Below are 15,329 nucleotides of genomic sequence, written 5' to 3'. Positions count from 1 at the left end.
CTTACCAAGTTAAAGACTAAAAAAAAGCTTGCTTTGTATATACAATTAAACTTAATTATACCTTTTGAAGGAATACTGAATGTAGTTCGTATCATGGATGGTAAGTTATTTTAGTATTTCAATGGAAGATATTTTCAGTTTTGTGGGGTCACATTTTTGACTTGACCAAATAGTTCACTAAACCTTAAGTCTTACCATCATTCATTGTCCTTAATTTATAAAGTGCAGTGTTGTTATATATAATTAAAAACAATGATTTTTTTAATATCTTGGATATATATTGTTAATTTTTATTAGTTGCAAGTTGTAATGATTCACGAGCCGTAGATTTATTGATAGTACTTGAATAGAAACATCTAGAATATTCAGTATAAATGATGACAGTTAATGTATTTGTTTTCACCTATTTATTTAGAAGAGCAAGTTCAGGGTGATATTGTATTTTTCGGGTGCCATCTTAGTCAAATCAGTATTGTTTTATCCCACTGTGACATTATTTGTTATTAATGTACAACAATATTATAGTTATATTCAGTTCTTACAGATGTGTATAATTTAACTTTATGTCCAAGCTTGGTCATTTTGACTAATCTTACAGGCACCATATAACCATGAAACTACACATATAAAACTCTGAATTAATCAGTTGTATCTATATGAACTTTGGCAAGCTTTCAGTAAATGTGACAAAACTGGTTTAAACAGAAAATTGGAATTTGTAATTAAATAAGTGTTTTTTTGTTATTTTTTAACTAAAGATTTTTGTGTGAATACACATAGCCTTTACTGAGACAGTCTGTATGTAAGGTGATTTTCATATTAAGAATGAAGATACCTTTTTCTTATTAAAGTTTTTAAAGTTCAGGTGCATAACATCTAGGACCTCCTAAACAAATATCAGTAAAACTGTAAATATCTGTTATTTTCTATACCCTAACACTAACCATTAGTAAAATCACCAATTTAAAATAAAAAAATGGAAGAATACAAAATAAACCTCAGTTACCTTTCTTCCTTTGTACATGACTGCGCAGTTACACTGTTCTTACAACTAAATTTGAGTTCATTTTGGATTATTGGTTTATAACTCCATTCTCAAGAGTATGGTGAAAACTATTCATCACAAAGGGATAGCTTTGTAGTCTCTAATCTTCTTGGTTATAGACTTGAAATTTACATTTTAGCTTGTGAATGTCTGTAGTAGAAGTGTGTGGTTTATAGAAGACAAGATTATATATATGTAGAAATAAAAATCTAAAAATGTGGAATGAAGTAATGTCCTGTGATGCAGAGATGTAAAGATGGAAAATTATTTAAATATTTCATAGTGAGTTTACATAATATTAAACTTTCAGTTTACTACATTTTCATTAATATACATTGGTAATAAAGTTGTTTATTTACATTTTGAATTTAACTCTGTAAAAGGTCGTGATGTTCATTTGTTGGTGAAAGTGGCCAAGCCTGTATACAGAGGATTAACCTATATTTTTTCCCACAGATTCACGTAAAGACACACGAGGGAGAGAAGTGTTTTAAATGTGACCTGTGCTCCTATGCCTCTATCTCACAACGTCACCTAGAATCCCATATGTTAATCCATACTGACCAGAAGCCATTCCATTGTGATGAGTGTGACCAGTCCTTCAGACAGAAGCAGTTGTTAAAGAGACACAAGAATTTGTACCATGACCCAAACTACATCCCTCCTGTTCCTAGAGAGAAAACGCATGAATGTGCTGAATGTGGAAAGGCCTTCAGACACAAAGTAAGTTTTGTAAAACTCATAACTGTCCACAGTCTGGAAACTTTCTCAGACTCGTTTGAAATAAGATGAACGTGGCTAATATTCTCCCCATAGTGGTCTTTGACCTGTAAAGATATGAATAATGAACTTAGAGATGAACGCTGTATTGTAAACAAAATTTTGAAGAAGAATGTTTGTCTCCTTTTTTTTCTTTATATCACTAACAAAATTCACTATCTTAACCACTTTTTATTCAATGTAACTAATTTATAGGGTATTATAATAGCTTAGAGTTCTTTCAGTTTACTGATACCAGTAAAAGTGTTGATAACTTAGTTCAGATTATTCTAAATTAAAAAATAATAATATTTAAGAAGAGTTTCATCCAACCAGTGTCTTTTTTTTTTATTTCCTGCTCTCTTGTTGGTCTTATGTGTAGGTTAGTATTTCATTTGAATGTGTGCTAACAGATATATAACATCTCAACTATGACTAGGTGTTTTATACCCAAGCTGTCTGGAAGAGGCCTGATATTAGGCAGATGGTTTCATTGGCACAAGATATACTCAGTGGTCACTTTATTAAGTACACCTATCTAGCACCAGGTAGGAACTCTTTTTGCCTCCAGAACAGCTTGAATTCTTTACAGCATGGATCCAACAAGGTGCTGGAACATTCTTTAGGGATTTTTGTCCATGCTTATTTGATAGCATCACACAGTTCATGCAAATTTGTTGGTCACACATTTGTGCTACAAATCTCCCATACTATCTCATCCCAAAGGTTCTCTGTTGGTTTGAATTCTGGAGACTGTGCAGGCCATTGAAGTCACTAAAGTCACTGTAATGTTCATGGAACCAGCTTGAGATGATGCATCCTTTGTGACATTGCACATTATCCTACTGAAAGTAGCCATTGGAAAACAGGTATATTGTTGTTATAAAGAGGTTAGGTATGCTGTAGCATTCAAATGAGGCCCAATTGGTATTAAGATGCCTAATGTGCACTGAAAAAATATTCCTTACACCATTATACCACCACCACCAGCCTGTTCCTTTGACACAAAGCAGGATGAATAAATGGATTCATGCTATTTATGCCAAATTTTGACTCCATCATCTGCATGTTGCAGGAGAAATTGAGATTCATCAGACCAGGTGATGTATTTCCAATCTTCAGTCATCCAGGCTTTCATGATCCCATGCCCCTTACAGCCTCATCTTCCTCTTCTTATCTGACAGGAGTGGAATCTGGTGTAGTCTTTTGCTGCTGTAGCCCATCCATTTCAAGGTCTGACATCCTGTGCATTCAGAGATGCCTTTCTGTACATCGCTGTTGTAAAGAGTAGTTATTTGAATATTTTGTAGCCTTCCTGTCAGCTTGAATGAGCCTGGCTATTTTCCTCTGACCTCTTTCATTAACAAAGTGTTTTTGCCCAAAGAACTGCTGCTCACTGAATGTTTTTTTGTTTTTCTCACCATTCTCTGTAAACTCTAGAGACTGTAGTGTGTGAAAATCTCAGTAGGTCAACACTTTCTGAGATGCTGGAACCAACACATCTGGCACCAACAATCATTCCATGGTCAGAGTCACTTAAATCACACGTCTTCCGCATTCTAATGTTTGGTCAAACAACAACTGAACCTCTTGACCGTGTCTGCATGCTTTATATCTTGAGTTCCACCCACATGATTTGCTATTTTGCTCTTTATATTAAAGAGCAGGTGTACCTAATAAACTGGCCACTGAGTGTATAGCAACTACAGTGTTTCATACTACACTCTTCTTTTAATAATCAGAAGTTTTTATAAAATGCATGTGTTTAGATTCAATCTAACAAATGAATTACTATATATGTACATCCTAGATGAAATGTTTCCTCAGGAAAATACTTTGTTTTTTTAGGAAGCTTCATGTGTAATGCCATAGTACTTGAACAGACCTCTGTGGTGAATATACTTGATGTGCAAAACCTCATTTTGTTTCTCATGTGTAGTTTAAGAAACAGTACAAAGTAATATAGTAAAAGACAGGAGTAGTAGTTCATGTTTAATTTGTCATTATACTTGTGTCACATGGTTCTCATGTTGGTAAAACATAACATTATGTTTGGTATACATTCATTATTACTTTGAGAAGAGGGTATTGGTATCCTGTGTGTGTGTCTGACACATCAGTATTATGAATACTGTTGTTAACTGTCTGCAGGGCAATCTAATTCGACACTTAGCGATACACGACCCAGATGCAACAGAAGCAGAGAAAGCAGAAGCTATGTTAATTGGACAACAAAATGAGCTGAATGAGGATTACGATGGAGAAGAAAGTTACTCAGAAAGTGAGGAAAGACTAATGAAGCCAGTTCCAATTGATGTTGAAGGGACAATTCAAGAAGGACAACAGGAGGGACAGCAGGTATGTTGATCTGAATATTGGTTAGATGTGTAACCTTGCTGTAGGTAGAGCTCATAAGTATATTGCTGATAGAGTCAGGATGGAACATCTACTGTTTTAAAGCGTGTAGGAAAATACCCTTCCCAGCATTCCAGAGTAAACATTGTAAAGATTACTATATTCAGGCTGCTAAACTGAAATACAGAACAAAAAATAATTAATATAATCTGAGTTTACAGTCACTGATTTACAGGTTAGTTTAATCAAACAATATTTACTACAATGTTAAACAGATGAGTCACCTGATTTACAGGTTAGTTTAATCAAACAATATTTACTACCATGTTAAACAGATGAGTCACCTGATTTACAGGTTAGTTTAATCAAACAATATTTACTACCATGTTAAACAGATGAGTCACCTGATTTACATATTTATTCAGTAACTTTAATGAACCACATAGTAACAGTGTTGTTTAACAAAACAGTGTAAGTGCATAAAAATCACTACAAAATTAACCACATACTGCATTTCCACATTTCAGTGTGAAGAGTTACACTTGTTTTTGTGAGGAACCTTCTGTAATGTTAGATGTGATACCCATCAGTTTTAACCTCACATTCATCCTGGTTCTCTATTTGATCTTCAGGTCCATAAGTGATTAAAATCATGTCTTGCACAGTAAGAAATGGTATCAGAAAATTAATTGGTTTAGATCCAGAACTCCAGTCATGAATTTTGTCACTTCTCATTTGAAACTTTAATATCCCATGTAGTTGTAGACTTTTCCATTTGATTGATACATTTTCTTCCTGCTTGTGTACCTGAATCCTTACATTGTCAGGTTTGTTGTGGAATCTGCAACATCTTTCTATAATTATGAAACATTTCCACAGATCATCTTAAGGGAGCTCATGGACCAATTACAGTTTGGGGACTGCTGGCTGTGCCCTTTTTTAATCTATATTTGTGTAACTGTCATCAGTATAAAGTGTGCATGTATTCCTCCTCATAAGGTTTCCCATACTATCAGTAATAACACGATTAATCCATACTTTCGTCAATGTAAAGTTTGGACTAGTTCCTTCTACCTAATAAGATTTCCTAAACTGTCAACAGTAATGTGATCAATCCATATTTTTGTTACTGTCATTACTGTGAAGTTTACATGTATTACTTCTTATAACATTTCCTAAACTGTCAACAGTAATGTGATCAATCCATATTTTTGTTACTGTCATTACTGTGAAGTTTACATGTATTACTTTTTATAACATTTCCTAAACTGTCAACAGTAATGTGATCAATCCATATTTTTGTAACTGTCATTACTGTGAAGTTTACATGTATTGCTTCTAATAACATTTCCTAAACTGTCAACAGTAATGTGATCAATCCATATTTTTGTTACTGTCATTACTGTGAAGTTTACATGTATTACTTCTAATAACATTTCCTAAACTGTCAACAGTAATGTGATCAATCCATATTTTTGTTACTGTCATTACTGTGAAGTTTACATGTATTACTTCTAATAACATTTCCTAAACTGTCAACAGTAATGTGATCAATCCATATTTTTGTTACTGTCATTACTGTGAAGTTTACATGTATTACTTCTAATAACATTTCCTAAACTGTCAACAGTAATGTGATCAATCCATATTTTTGTTACTGTCATTACTGTGAAGTTTACATGTATTACTTCTAATAACATTTCCTAAACCATCAACAATAACAGGAGTAAAACTGCAGTTTTCTTATGAGATGAAATTTACATGTTATTGATGTAGTTAGAACATTTTAATTTAATGTGTAGAACTACAAGCACTCTCATTTGATTCATGTTAGTGTTCAGGTTAAAACCTAATAATATTGATATTGTTGCACCAAAACAATAAATTCCACTTTATCTATTCATAACAACCATAAAACCTAAGAAAAAAAACATGGTTTTGATTTCATTATATGCCTTGAAAGTACTTTTTATAGTTATATAGCTAAGAACTTAATGACTGCTGATTTGTCTGTTCAGTAGTTTTGTTTTTCAGTGTATATTATTCCTTCATATACAGACATTTTACACAGAACTACCATAGAACCTCAATTAATGGGCACCATATCATTAAGGGAAAAACATTTCAGCCTCTTACTTTATCGTACAATTTGAAAGCAAAAGAAATCTTGCAGCAACAAACATTCAGTAAAGTAGGTGGTTGTCTTTGTATACCTGTATGATAGACTCCTAAATTCCAAATATCCCTGAAAGATGACCAATATTTAAACACATACGATGTTTATTGGATTGGCTCTGAACTATATACTGCAATAAATATTTACACATGTTCAAAGTTTAATCTGTAGATTACCTAAGATAAATGCCACATTGTGTTCTTAAAACAGGGGTCGAGTCAAATTATTTTTGTGCATTTGATTTGTCGCTTTTAAGAGAACTGTATTATGCTGTAATCATAAACAGTCTTATGACACAAGCAGTGATTTGTTGCTCTTAAGAGTACTGTATTATGCTGTAATCATAAACAGTCTTATGATACAAGCAGTGATTTGTCACATTATTCATTGTGAAGAGTAATCCACGAGATTTGTCTTCACCACACGTATAAAAGTTTCTTCTCATTGCTTCCCTGGAACTGAATGGACAAAAATAAAAGTCCTTCTGTTGTGTGTAAGTTTTCAAGAAGTTCAGTTTATGTTATAGTTTTTATCTTTATTTCAATAACTGACTGTTCGTTCTTTACTTGTTCAGTAACCCATGCTTGCTCATGGTATGGAAAGAACTAATACCTTGTGCTGGATTTTATTTTCAAAGATATGTATTGCAGAACAAAATTTAATTTTGGTAAGTAAACTTGTTTTTCTTGGTATTCAAATACACGTGGTCAAAAAGAGATGGAAGATTTTCAGAGTAATCTAGTGCTATGCATTAGTAGTTTACATGAGATCAGTGTGTGGGAAATATACAAATAAAAAAAGTCTTTATAAGAAATTGATGTATTGTCAAAGTTGCATCAAAAATTTGGTTTTAGACAGTATCAGAGAAATTCCATGTTTTCTAGGTGGTGGTGTTTGAAGTGATTCAACTGCCTGGTGGCGTTGATGGAACTTCCGATAACTCTGAACAAACGCTTACTGAGCTTCAGCATAGTTCACTTTCAATACCAAACAACCAAAGAAATTCTCAGGAGAATGTTACCATTCTCCAACATGTTCAAAGCCAAGAAGTCCAAGGGAGTGAGCTTGTGAACAACAACAGTGCACCTATCACTCAAGTTCCCAGAGAGTCTACAACAGTTACAGGTAATCTGCTTCTTATGAGACTGATGTTTCAGTAATCTGAACTACTGAGCCAGTGAATGTAAAATTAACAAATATACCAGTACTTTTATAAAGCTCAGTACTTACATGGGATTTAGCTTTAAATTTATTAGTGCTTTGATCAGTAAAGATAAGCTTTGTAGCAGATAATAATAGGTCGATCTACTTTGAAAGAAACGTAATTTTTTATTCAGAACTCATTGACGAACAGTCTCATTCCATCATGACCTTACCCCCTCCTACACCTACACCTCGTCGTCGGTAGGCCCTAGAAAATACCCACTCCCTACAGAAAGTCAGCCAACCCAGTCACCATTTGCTGCTGCTGAACCTGTACAAGGTACTAGATGGTTTTTATTGTAAACTTTGGTGATGTTTTATGTTTGTGCTTATACAAACCAATTAATACTTTAATTTGTAGTGTGTGAAGTCAAAAAGCAAGAAAACTACCCCCAAGTGACACACAGGATTTTTCTGAACATAAAACTATACAACTTTATAATGAACCTTATGTAAAATTTCTTACAAATTATGCTTTCTATGTTGAGAAAATGCAATAATTAACAGTGAATGTCTGGTTCTATCAAACCGGGCTAAGTAGAGCTTGCCAGGGCTAGTACATCTGAGAAAATCCAGGTGTGTGTTTGATTGTAAAAAATATTATGATGTCACTAGGTACAAGATAACACTGCTGTATTTTTATAAAATGTAGTAGTAGTCTTTGGTGAAAATGTGTGGACATCATTTGTTTTATTTGATATCTCAATGTTTCAGAGTTACCGTACAACAAACTGATAACTCTGTCCATCTATGAAGTATCATTTCATGGTGTAGTCTTTGTTAATTTTTTATACGTGTTGTTTGTGTGGATGTCATCAAACATTTTAGATGTACAATATACAATAAACAGTTCAGGGTTCTGAAAAGAGAAATGTTAGGAGTTTGGTAGAATCCACTGTTAGAAGATCAGCAGAGGGTAAAACAAATAGTAACCAAAACTAAGTGATTATTAATAAGAGTGCCATACATTGCTTTAAAGTTAGAAACAGACTAATATTTTTTGTAATGTAAGAGAAAGCTGTGATAAAGATACCATACTTTGTTTTTTACTGTATTGACCTTTTAGATATTTCTAAGGAGAGTCCTTATTGTTTTGTTTAAATCTTCACCATCCAATAAACAAAGTACTATTTTTTAAATTAGTTGACATTACAACTCTTTAAGTAACTGAAACATTGAGACCTGAGATGAAAAATTAGAGATGAAGGGTCAATATTTTAACTGTTTGACTACAGATTAAGTGTCACAATAAATAAAATGTCTTGCTGTTTGCTGAGTTAAACACAAGTATTTAGAAGTTTAACTCATGTTTTCTACTGTAAAATATGTTTTTCAAATGTGATGTAAGAAAATCGAGGTAATATACAGGTAGAAGTTGCTTATAAGTGTGATGTCATCCCAAGCTGACCTAGTTGACATTTGTTCTTAGAGAATTTGTCCTATATAGCAGACAAGCTGTAGTAAACATACCAAGAGTAGTGAGGTTGGGTTAGTCACAGTTATTTCATAAGAAGCCTTTTTTTTTGTCATAGTTATCTAACAGCTATGTACAGAAATACCACTAAACAAATTTGATATGTGATAAAATATTCAACATTTTTGGCAAAAAAAATCAAATAATTTTGTATAATTATCATGGTTACAGTAAAAGTAATAACCATGATTTATAGTAGTTAATTTTCATAGCAAGGGGAGATGGCCAGGAGAACAAAAAAAACCAAGACGTAGCTGTTACCAGAAGGAGAAAAGCAGATGAATATATAGAACAGACAGAACCAAAAAGGGGGAGAATCCAATATGAAGAAGGTAACTTGGAAGTGTAATTATTTTGTTTTAACTGTGTTAACCACACTAAACTTTATATGGTATTAATAATAAAATATTTGAACGTGCAACCTACAATTCAAAATGTATACAAAGTTTATTTTGAATGATCTGGTTTCAAATAAATAATTAGCCATTTCATACCTTATAATTAGTTTCCATGTTAATTATCTTTTCCTTAGAGCAAGAGGTACTACCAAACATTTATAAAATGTGTAAAAGAATTTGATAAATTCTAAATTTAAGCTCTCAAATACAACAGTAAATCCACATTAACTAATCTTTTTAGAATCTTGAATGACAAAATTATAATATAAACTCTTAGCCAGTCATCATGAAAAGTTCCAGGGAGTAAACTAGAATGAGTAAAAACAGCAGTTGGGTCTAAACAAGAATAATCAGAAGTAAACACATTAAAAAGCAGAAACAGCTAACATGAATTAAAATAATATATACAGTGAAATCTGTCTAAGCTGGAAATTACACAGGGCAGAAACCTATATGACACAGAAATATCAAAACTCTGTAACATTATCTTAAGATTTCTCTTACAAAACGCCCTCTATATGGCGGAACCTGCGTGCTTGCGCTGGACGGAAAACTATCTTTCACCTACTTCATCTGTCAACAAGTAGGATTAGAACCTGAATAAGGTGGAAAAAATGTTTTGATTAAATATTAATTTCTTATTTAATTAATGATTTCTTTAAATATTAATAAATCCTCTGACATTTTGTTACACTAAGTATTGCTTAAATATATTCTGTTCTTATTTCTGCCATCATTATTTTTGCAGTTAAAGTAAACAAAAGAATGGAACAAGAAAATAGGAATATTCTACTTTTCTCAGATAATGTAACTTGTCACCCAAAAGTTCAACTTTTAAATGTTCGTTTAGTTTTTCTACTTCCATGTACAACATCAGTTCTACAGCCACTAGATAATGGAATTATACAGTGTATAAAATTGAAATACAGAAAACTGATGCTTCAGCATTTTATTACAAACATAGATGACTGTGAGAGAGCATCTGAATACACCATGACAATTGACGTGTTAGATGTAATTGCATTTTGAAGTCATTCAATCAAATGTGTAAAAGATGAATGTGTAATAAAGTGCTTTAGAAACTGTGGATTTATTCTTGATAATGGTGGAGATTGTGGAATTTGTTATGACGATTCTAGTGAAATCCAAACTGATTGAAAGGATGATGCAGATGATTCTGTGAACAAAGAGTTTTTTGAATGTTGACAAGAATAGAATTGCAAGTTTGTAACAGTGTGAAAAATTCATAAGATGAAGAAAATGGAAAAGGTAGTGAGGAAATGGAAATTTCATCACTAGTGTTAAGTTATATTAACGCTGTCAAATTGCATGCAAAATTTAACTTCATGAAGAGGCCTTAGAATTGGCATTTTCCTTTAACTGTGTAAGAAAGACCATTAAAAAATACGAAACAGTTGAAATTGGACACTTTCTTCAAAAAATATGATTAAAATTTTGTGTATTTATGTATATTCTGAATGTCTATTTTTTGTTTTTATTCTAATAAATATAACATGAACAGTATAATAACTTTATTCACCAACATCTTACTTCCCTTGAGTCAAGCAAGTATAACGTTCTGCTCAAAAATTGTATATAATGAAGGAAATGCACATTCACTGTCTAAACTGAAAATTTTACTGTGTCCCGTGTGATTCCACCTTAGACAGGTTTTACTGAATTGACTCTTGAATATGTAATGAAGTAAAATTTTAATAAGAAATTAGTTTTAATATAATGTTTACAAATTCATTAGTTAACTACAAAAAGGTACCATTGTTTATGAGCTGTGTAAAAACCTGCAGAATTGAAACTGGTTATGTTTAGCAACAAATTAAACTCAACAATTTTAGGTACGTCTACTTTCATCACTTACTTTTTTTAAAACGTCTATTTATTTTCTCTCTTCCAGACATTTTGTGTGTGTGGTTGGTATAATAAGTGTTGTTACTATTTAAAAATATGACACAGTAAGTGTGTGTAGAGAAAAATTATTTTTCAACTAAAGATTTTAATACTTACAATTAGGTATAAAGGCTGAAACACTATTAAAACTAGGTACTAGATGGATGTAATTTGTTCACTATACATTTGTCTGTACCTTGTTTATTTAGTACTAGATACGATTCTTTTGTATGACATGTGTCAATTAAAGAAACATGTTTGATGGTAGCTGATAGGGAGCAACCAGAGCCAAAGGTTCCTCTTGTTCCCACCAACCCTGAAGAAGTTGCCCGTCGAGAAGAAGAGATGATGAGAAAGAGACAAGAACAGAAACAGAGAGACATGGCAGAATGCTTTGGTTTTGATGTGAGACATTATAAAACTATAATTTTAAACTTTCCAATTTATGATATTTTCAAAAAATACAAAACTATGTTCAGATTTTTCTTTCAAAAAATTTATATGTTTAAATTAGAGGTTGTAACTTTGAACATTTTTTTTAATATATATTAAATTACATTAACAACATTCTTGGTAGTGTATAGAAACTAATTTATATGGTGTGTGTTTCACTACATTGTAATTTATAAATTGTCATAGTATTTTTATAACATTACATTTCAAATTAAGTAAAAAAACATTATATCTTAAGTGTAAATTCAATGATATTTTGTTCCAATGCATGTTTTTCCATCACATAATTCAATGTTTATATGGTGTGGTATGTTTCTATAAAAACTTCATTATGACTTGCTGGTATTCTATTTTTGGAAATTCATTTTGTTTATATATAAAGACAGAAAAAAATATTGAAGAATTCTTTCATGTATATATTTGTAATAAATAGCACTTGAACACCAAGCTTTAGCCTGCACAAAATTAGTAGTTAATCTTTTCAGACATTTTATCTGAGGTAATAGTCTATTAGATAGTAAACATTTGTCACTTCAGTCATTTAAAATTTACACAGTGTGTAACTTTGATTTTCTTCTGATCCAAGACTAATATAGCAGGCTGTTGCTTACACCTTGTAAAGTCTAGTTTTGTAGGAACTCAGATTATTTAACAAAATACACTATAAAATAAGAACTTTGTATCTTTTCTGTACGGTAAGGTATCACTGACGTATTGAATCAAACACAATGGTCACCCTTTCATCTCCTTACGTACACTTAATTCTATATATGACATGAATAACCAATCAAAAGCTCAGTATGTCCAACAAGTGCTTTTTCCAGCCATTTTAAACAATAATGTCATTGTTTGTTTCTTCCAAGACAAGTCTTTGTACTGGTAAGTTAAGTATTTTAACCTGTTTGAATTTTGTTTTTTTACCTATATACAGCTTTATTACAAAACTAGATAAATTATAATGGATTTCTGTGGTATTTATACAGTAATTTATTATTTTTTGGTTATTCAAGTATATATGTAAAAATTAATTCATATACAAAGGTTGTAACTAAAAGAGATAATTGTTTGCTTTGCTTCTTTATTTACTGTTCTACACTTTAAGGAAAATGAGTTGAAAATATTATTTGTAAATAGTAATGATGTATTATAACTGAAATGTGATTGTATTTTACAAAATACTAGTCTACTAAAACACAACCAAGACAGGTCACTCTGTAAAAACTAAAGGTCAGATTTATACTTTAAGATATGATAACATGAGAGCATACACTCCACATCATTGTAACTTCTATCTTAGCCAGCAGTGGCTTAAAGATCAGTATAATAAAAATACTAATATACAGCTGTATAATGTTATGACATTTAAGTTATTTAGATTAAATATTTATGTTCAAGTTATAATCTTTAATCATTCTAGAAAGAGAAAAATACTAATTTTTTTATGATGATTAAATCAAACATCCAGAGATTACAATTTGATTATGAAAATATTACAAAAAGTAAGGTTTTTTCTTAAAAAACAGTTGATAATTATCTGGAAGTCATAGAGGTTTCACATGCGATATTTGAAAATGTTCTCATCTATAAAAGTATTTTTAATTTTAAAATGAAGATTACTCTGCATGTTACCTAGTCAACATTAAAATATCTTGGTACTTAAAAACCTGATTTTCATTAAAGCATTGTGATGTTTACTAATTACCTGCAAAATATTTTTAAAAGTATGTGTACATTATCAAACATCATGTATAAATACTCTCATGAATACCTTCATGGTTACAAGTTGGGTGAATTTCACCCAACCTATAATGAAAAGGTTAAAAGTTTTTTTCTAATTGGATACAGACTTATAGGGCAGCAAGAAGTTAGTGTTTTGTTTTTTTAAGTGTATCAAATAACATTACATATCCAGAATATGATTTAAAATACAGTTTGAAACCTTTGATGGAAAAGTGTTTTTAATTAGAAACGTCTTTTTTTAATATTAAGCTTTACTGAAAAAAATGTTATAATATCAAATGTTAGCTTTGAAAAGTCCATCTGTTGTTTTGTAGGATAATGAAGACGAAGAAACAATACTAGCAATGCCTGCAGCTCCTGGAACCAAAGGTTTGCAGCCTGTGTGTCTGTGAATGGGTCTGCTAATACTAAAAGTACAACTCCTCTTTTGACTTCTTTATGACATGATGGAATTAGAGACATATAGAGAGGAGAATGTGGACCAAATTTCATAAAATGCTAGGTGTACTAGTGGACTTTTATCAGTCCACATGCAATGTGGATTAACATGTGATCTTAGACTGGGTTCTCTGGAGAAGAAGAAACTTGTGAACTTTTATTGAAAATTACTGTGAACTTAGTGTTATTTTGATTGGTTTCCTTGGACAGTAGGTTTTCATTAGTAGCCTTCACATAGAAAAGAAATAAAATTCTCTGTGAACATATAAAGAGAATTAATGTTCATCAAACGTGACGTTAAAATCTTCCCAAAATTTTAACATGATCCAGTAGATCAGGTTAATTCTCCCGAAATTTACATAGTTAGTGAATTTTGGCCAACCGTTTTTGAGGTTTTAACACCTAAGACTAGTAATGAGTGTTGTCTTGTAAGTTTGACAGTTATCTCTATATCTTTATATCTGTGAATAAGTCTGGAATGCATTAACCAGAAAACTTCCTTCATAAAAGTATTTTGGTTGTATAAATTTTTTGTTGCTGTAATTCTCAGCACTTGATAAAATTGTTTTGGTTGAAACAGTTTTAGTCATGTATTTTAAAACATGCCATTAAACACATGGAATTAATAGTAATATTTTATTTGCACTGTAAGCTCAATTCATGCAGAATTTTGCATTTGTTTTGGTGGAGAGGGGTGTTTGTAGTTACGGAGAAAAGTGTTAGCATGTGATGTCAATGCTAAACATCTCAGTTTGTCCATTTGGACTATTTTCTTGCAATGTGGCATTGTTAATGTTTCATAAGATTCAAATTCTTTGTGAAGGATTTGGTGGTAGAGTTAAAACAGATTGGTTGTGTTTTCTTAATAGCAATTTTTGCAAAAAAAAAAAATTAAATTTCTAACTCTCATTAGTTGTTATTTGTTCTAATACAAATTTGAAAACTATTAACTAGAACCATTTCCTGCCAGATTATAATTGGACAGATTGTCAATATTGTACTCCTACTGAATAATGACAAGTTCAGTGGTTCTTTAAATCTGTAATACATCATTCGTGTGTCTGAAATAAAGTTTAGTTATCTTTATATTGTGTCTCTTGATATAATTATTACATGATTCTATTATCACTGATAATAAATACACAGCCATGTACAAAATATACCATTGTTATGTCTTTATTAATACTCATGCTAGATGCACAACAATATTCAAGTCTACTTAATTAAAAGTTATTATACATAGCAAAAGGTTGAAGGTTTTGTAATAAATAACTGATGTCTGGTGACTCACATGATATAAAAACTATACCTGCTTATACTATTCCCATACAGTGTTGAAAGCTGTTCTCAACTCTCTTTGTTCATATAAAATATTGTTAAGCT

At 31.4% G+C, this 15,329-nt stretch overlaps 1 pseudogene across 1 annotated transcript in view; it reads left to right on the top strand.

The window, feature by feature from the left end:
• LOC143231714 (uncharacterized) overlaps window positions 1-15,032 on the top strand; it is a 29,942-nt pseudogene extending 14,910 nt beyond the window's left edge. Inside the window, exons 5-11 of the transcript XR_013017125.1 lie at window positions 1,502-1,768; window positions 3,956-4,162; window positions 7,220-7,460; window positions 7,673-7,818; window positions 9,225-9,344; window positions 11,566-11,720; window positions 13,823-15,032. The product of XR_013017125.1 is annotated as an uncharacterized LOC143231714 (transcript). The remainder of the gene's footprint in view (window positions 1-1,501; window positions 1,769-3,955; window positions 4,163-7,219; window positions 7,461-7,672; window positions 7,819-9,224; window positions 9,345-11,565; window positions 11,721-13,822) is intronic.
• The last annotated feature ends 297 nt before the right edge of the window (window positions 15,033-15,329 follow it).

Source organism: Tachypleus tridentatus, chromosome 11 (genome assembly GCF_004210375.1).
Source record: "Tachypleus tridentatus isolate NWPU-2018 chromosome 11, ASM421037v1, whole genome shotgun sequence".
Lineage (NCBI taxonomy): Eukaryota > Metazoa > Arthropoda > Merostomata > Xiphosura > Limulidae > Tachypleus > Tachypleus tridentatus.
The sequence above is the reverse complement of the archived record's forward strand: the minus strand, read 5'-3'. Positions and strand labels throughout refer to the sequence as shown.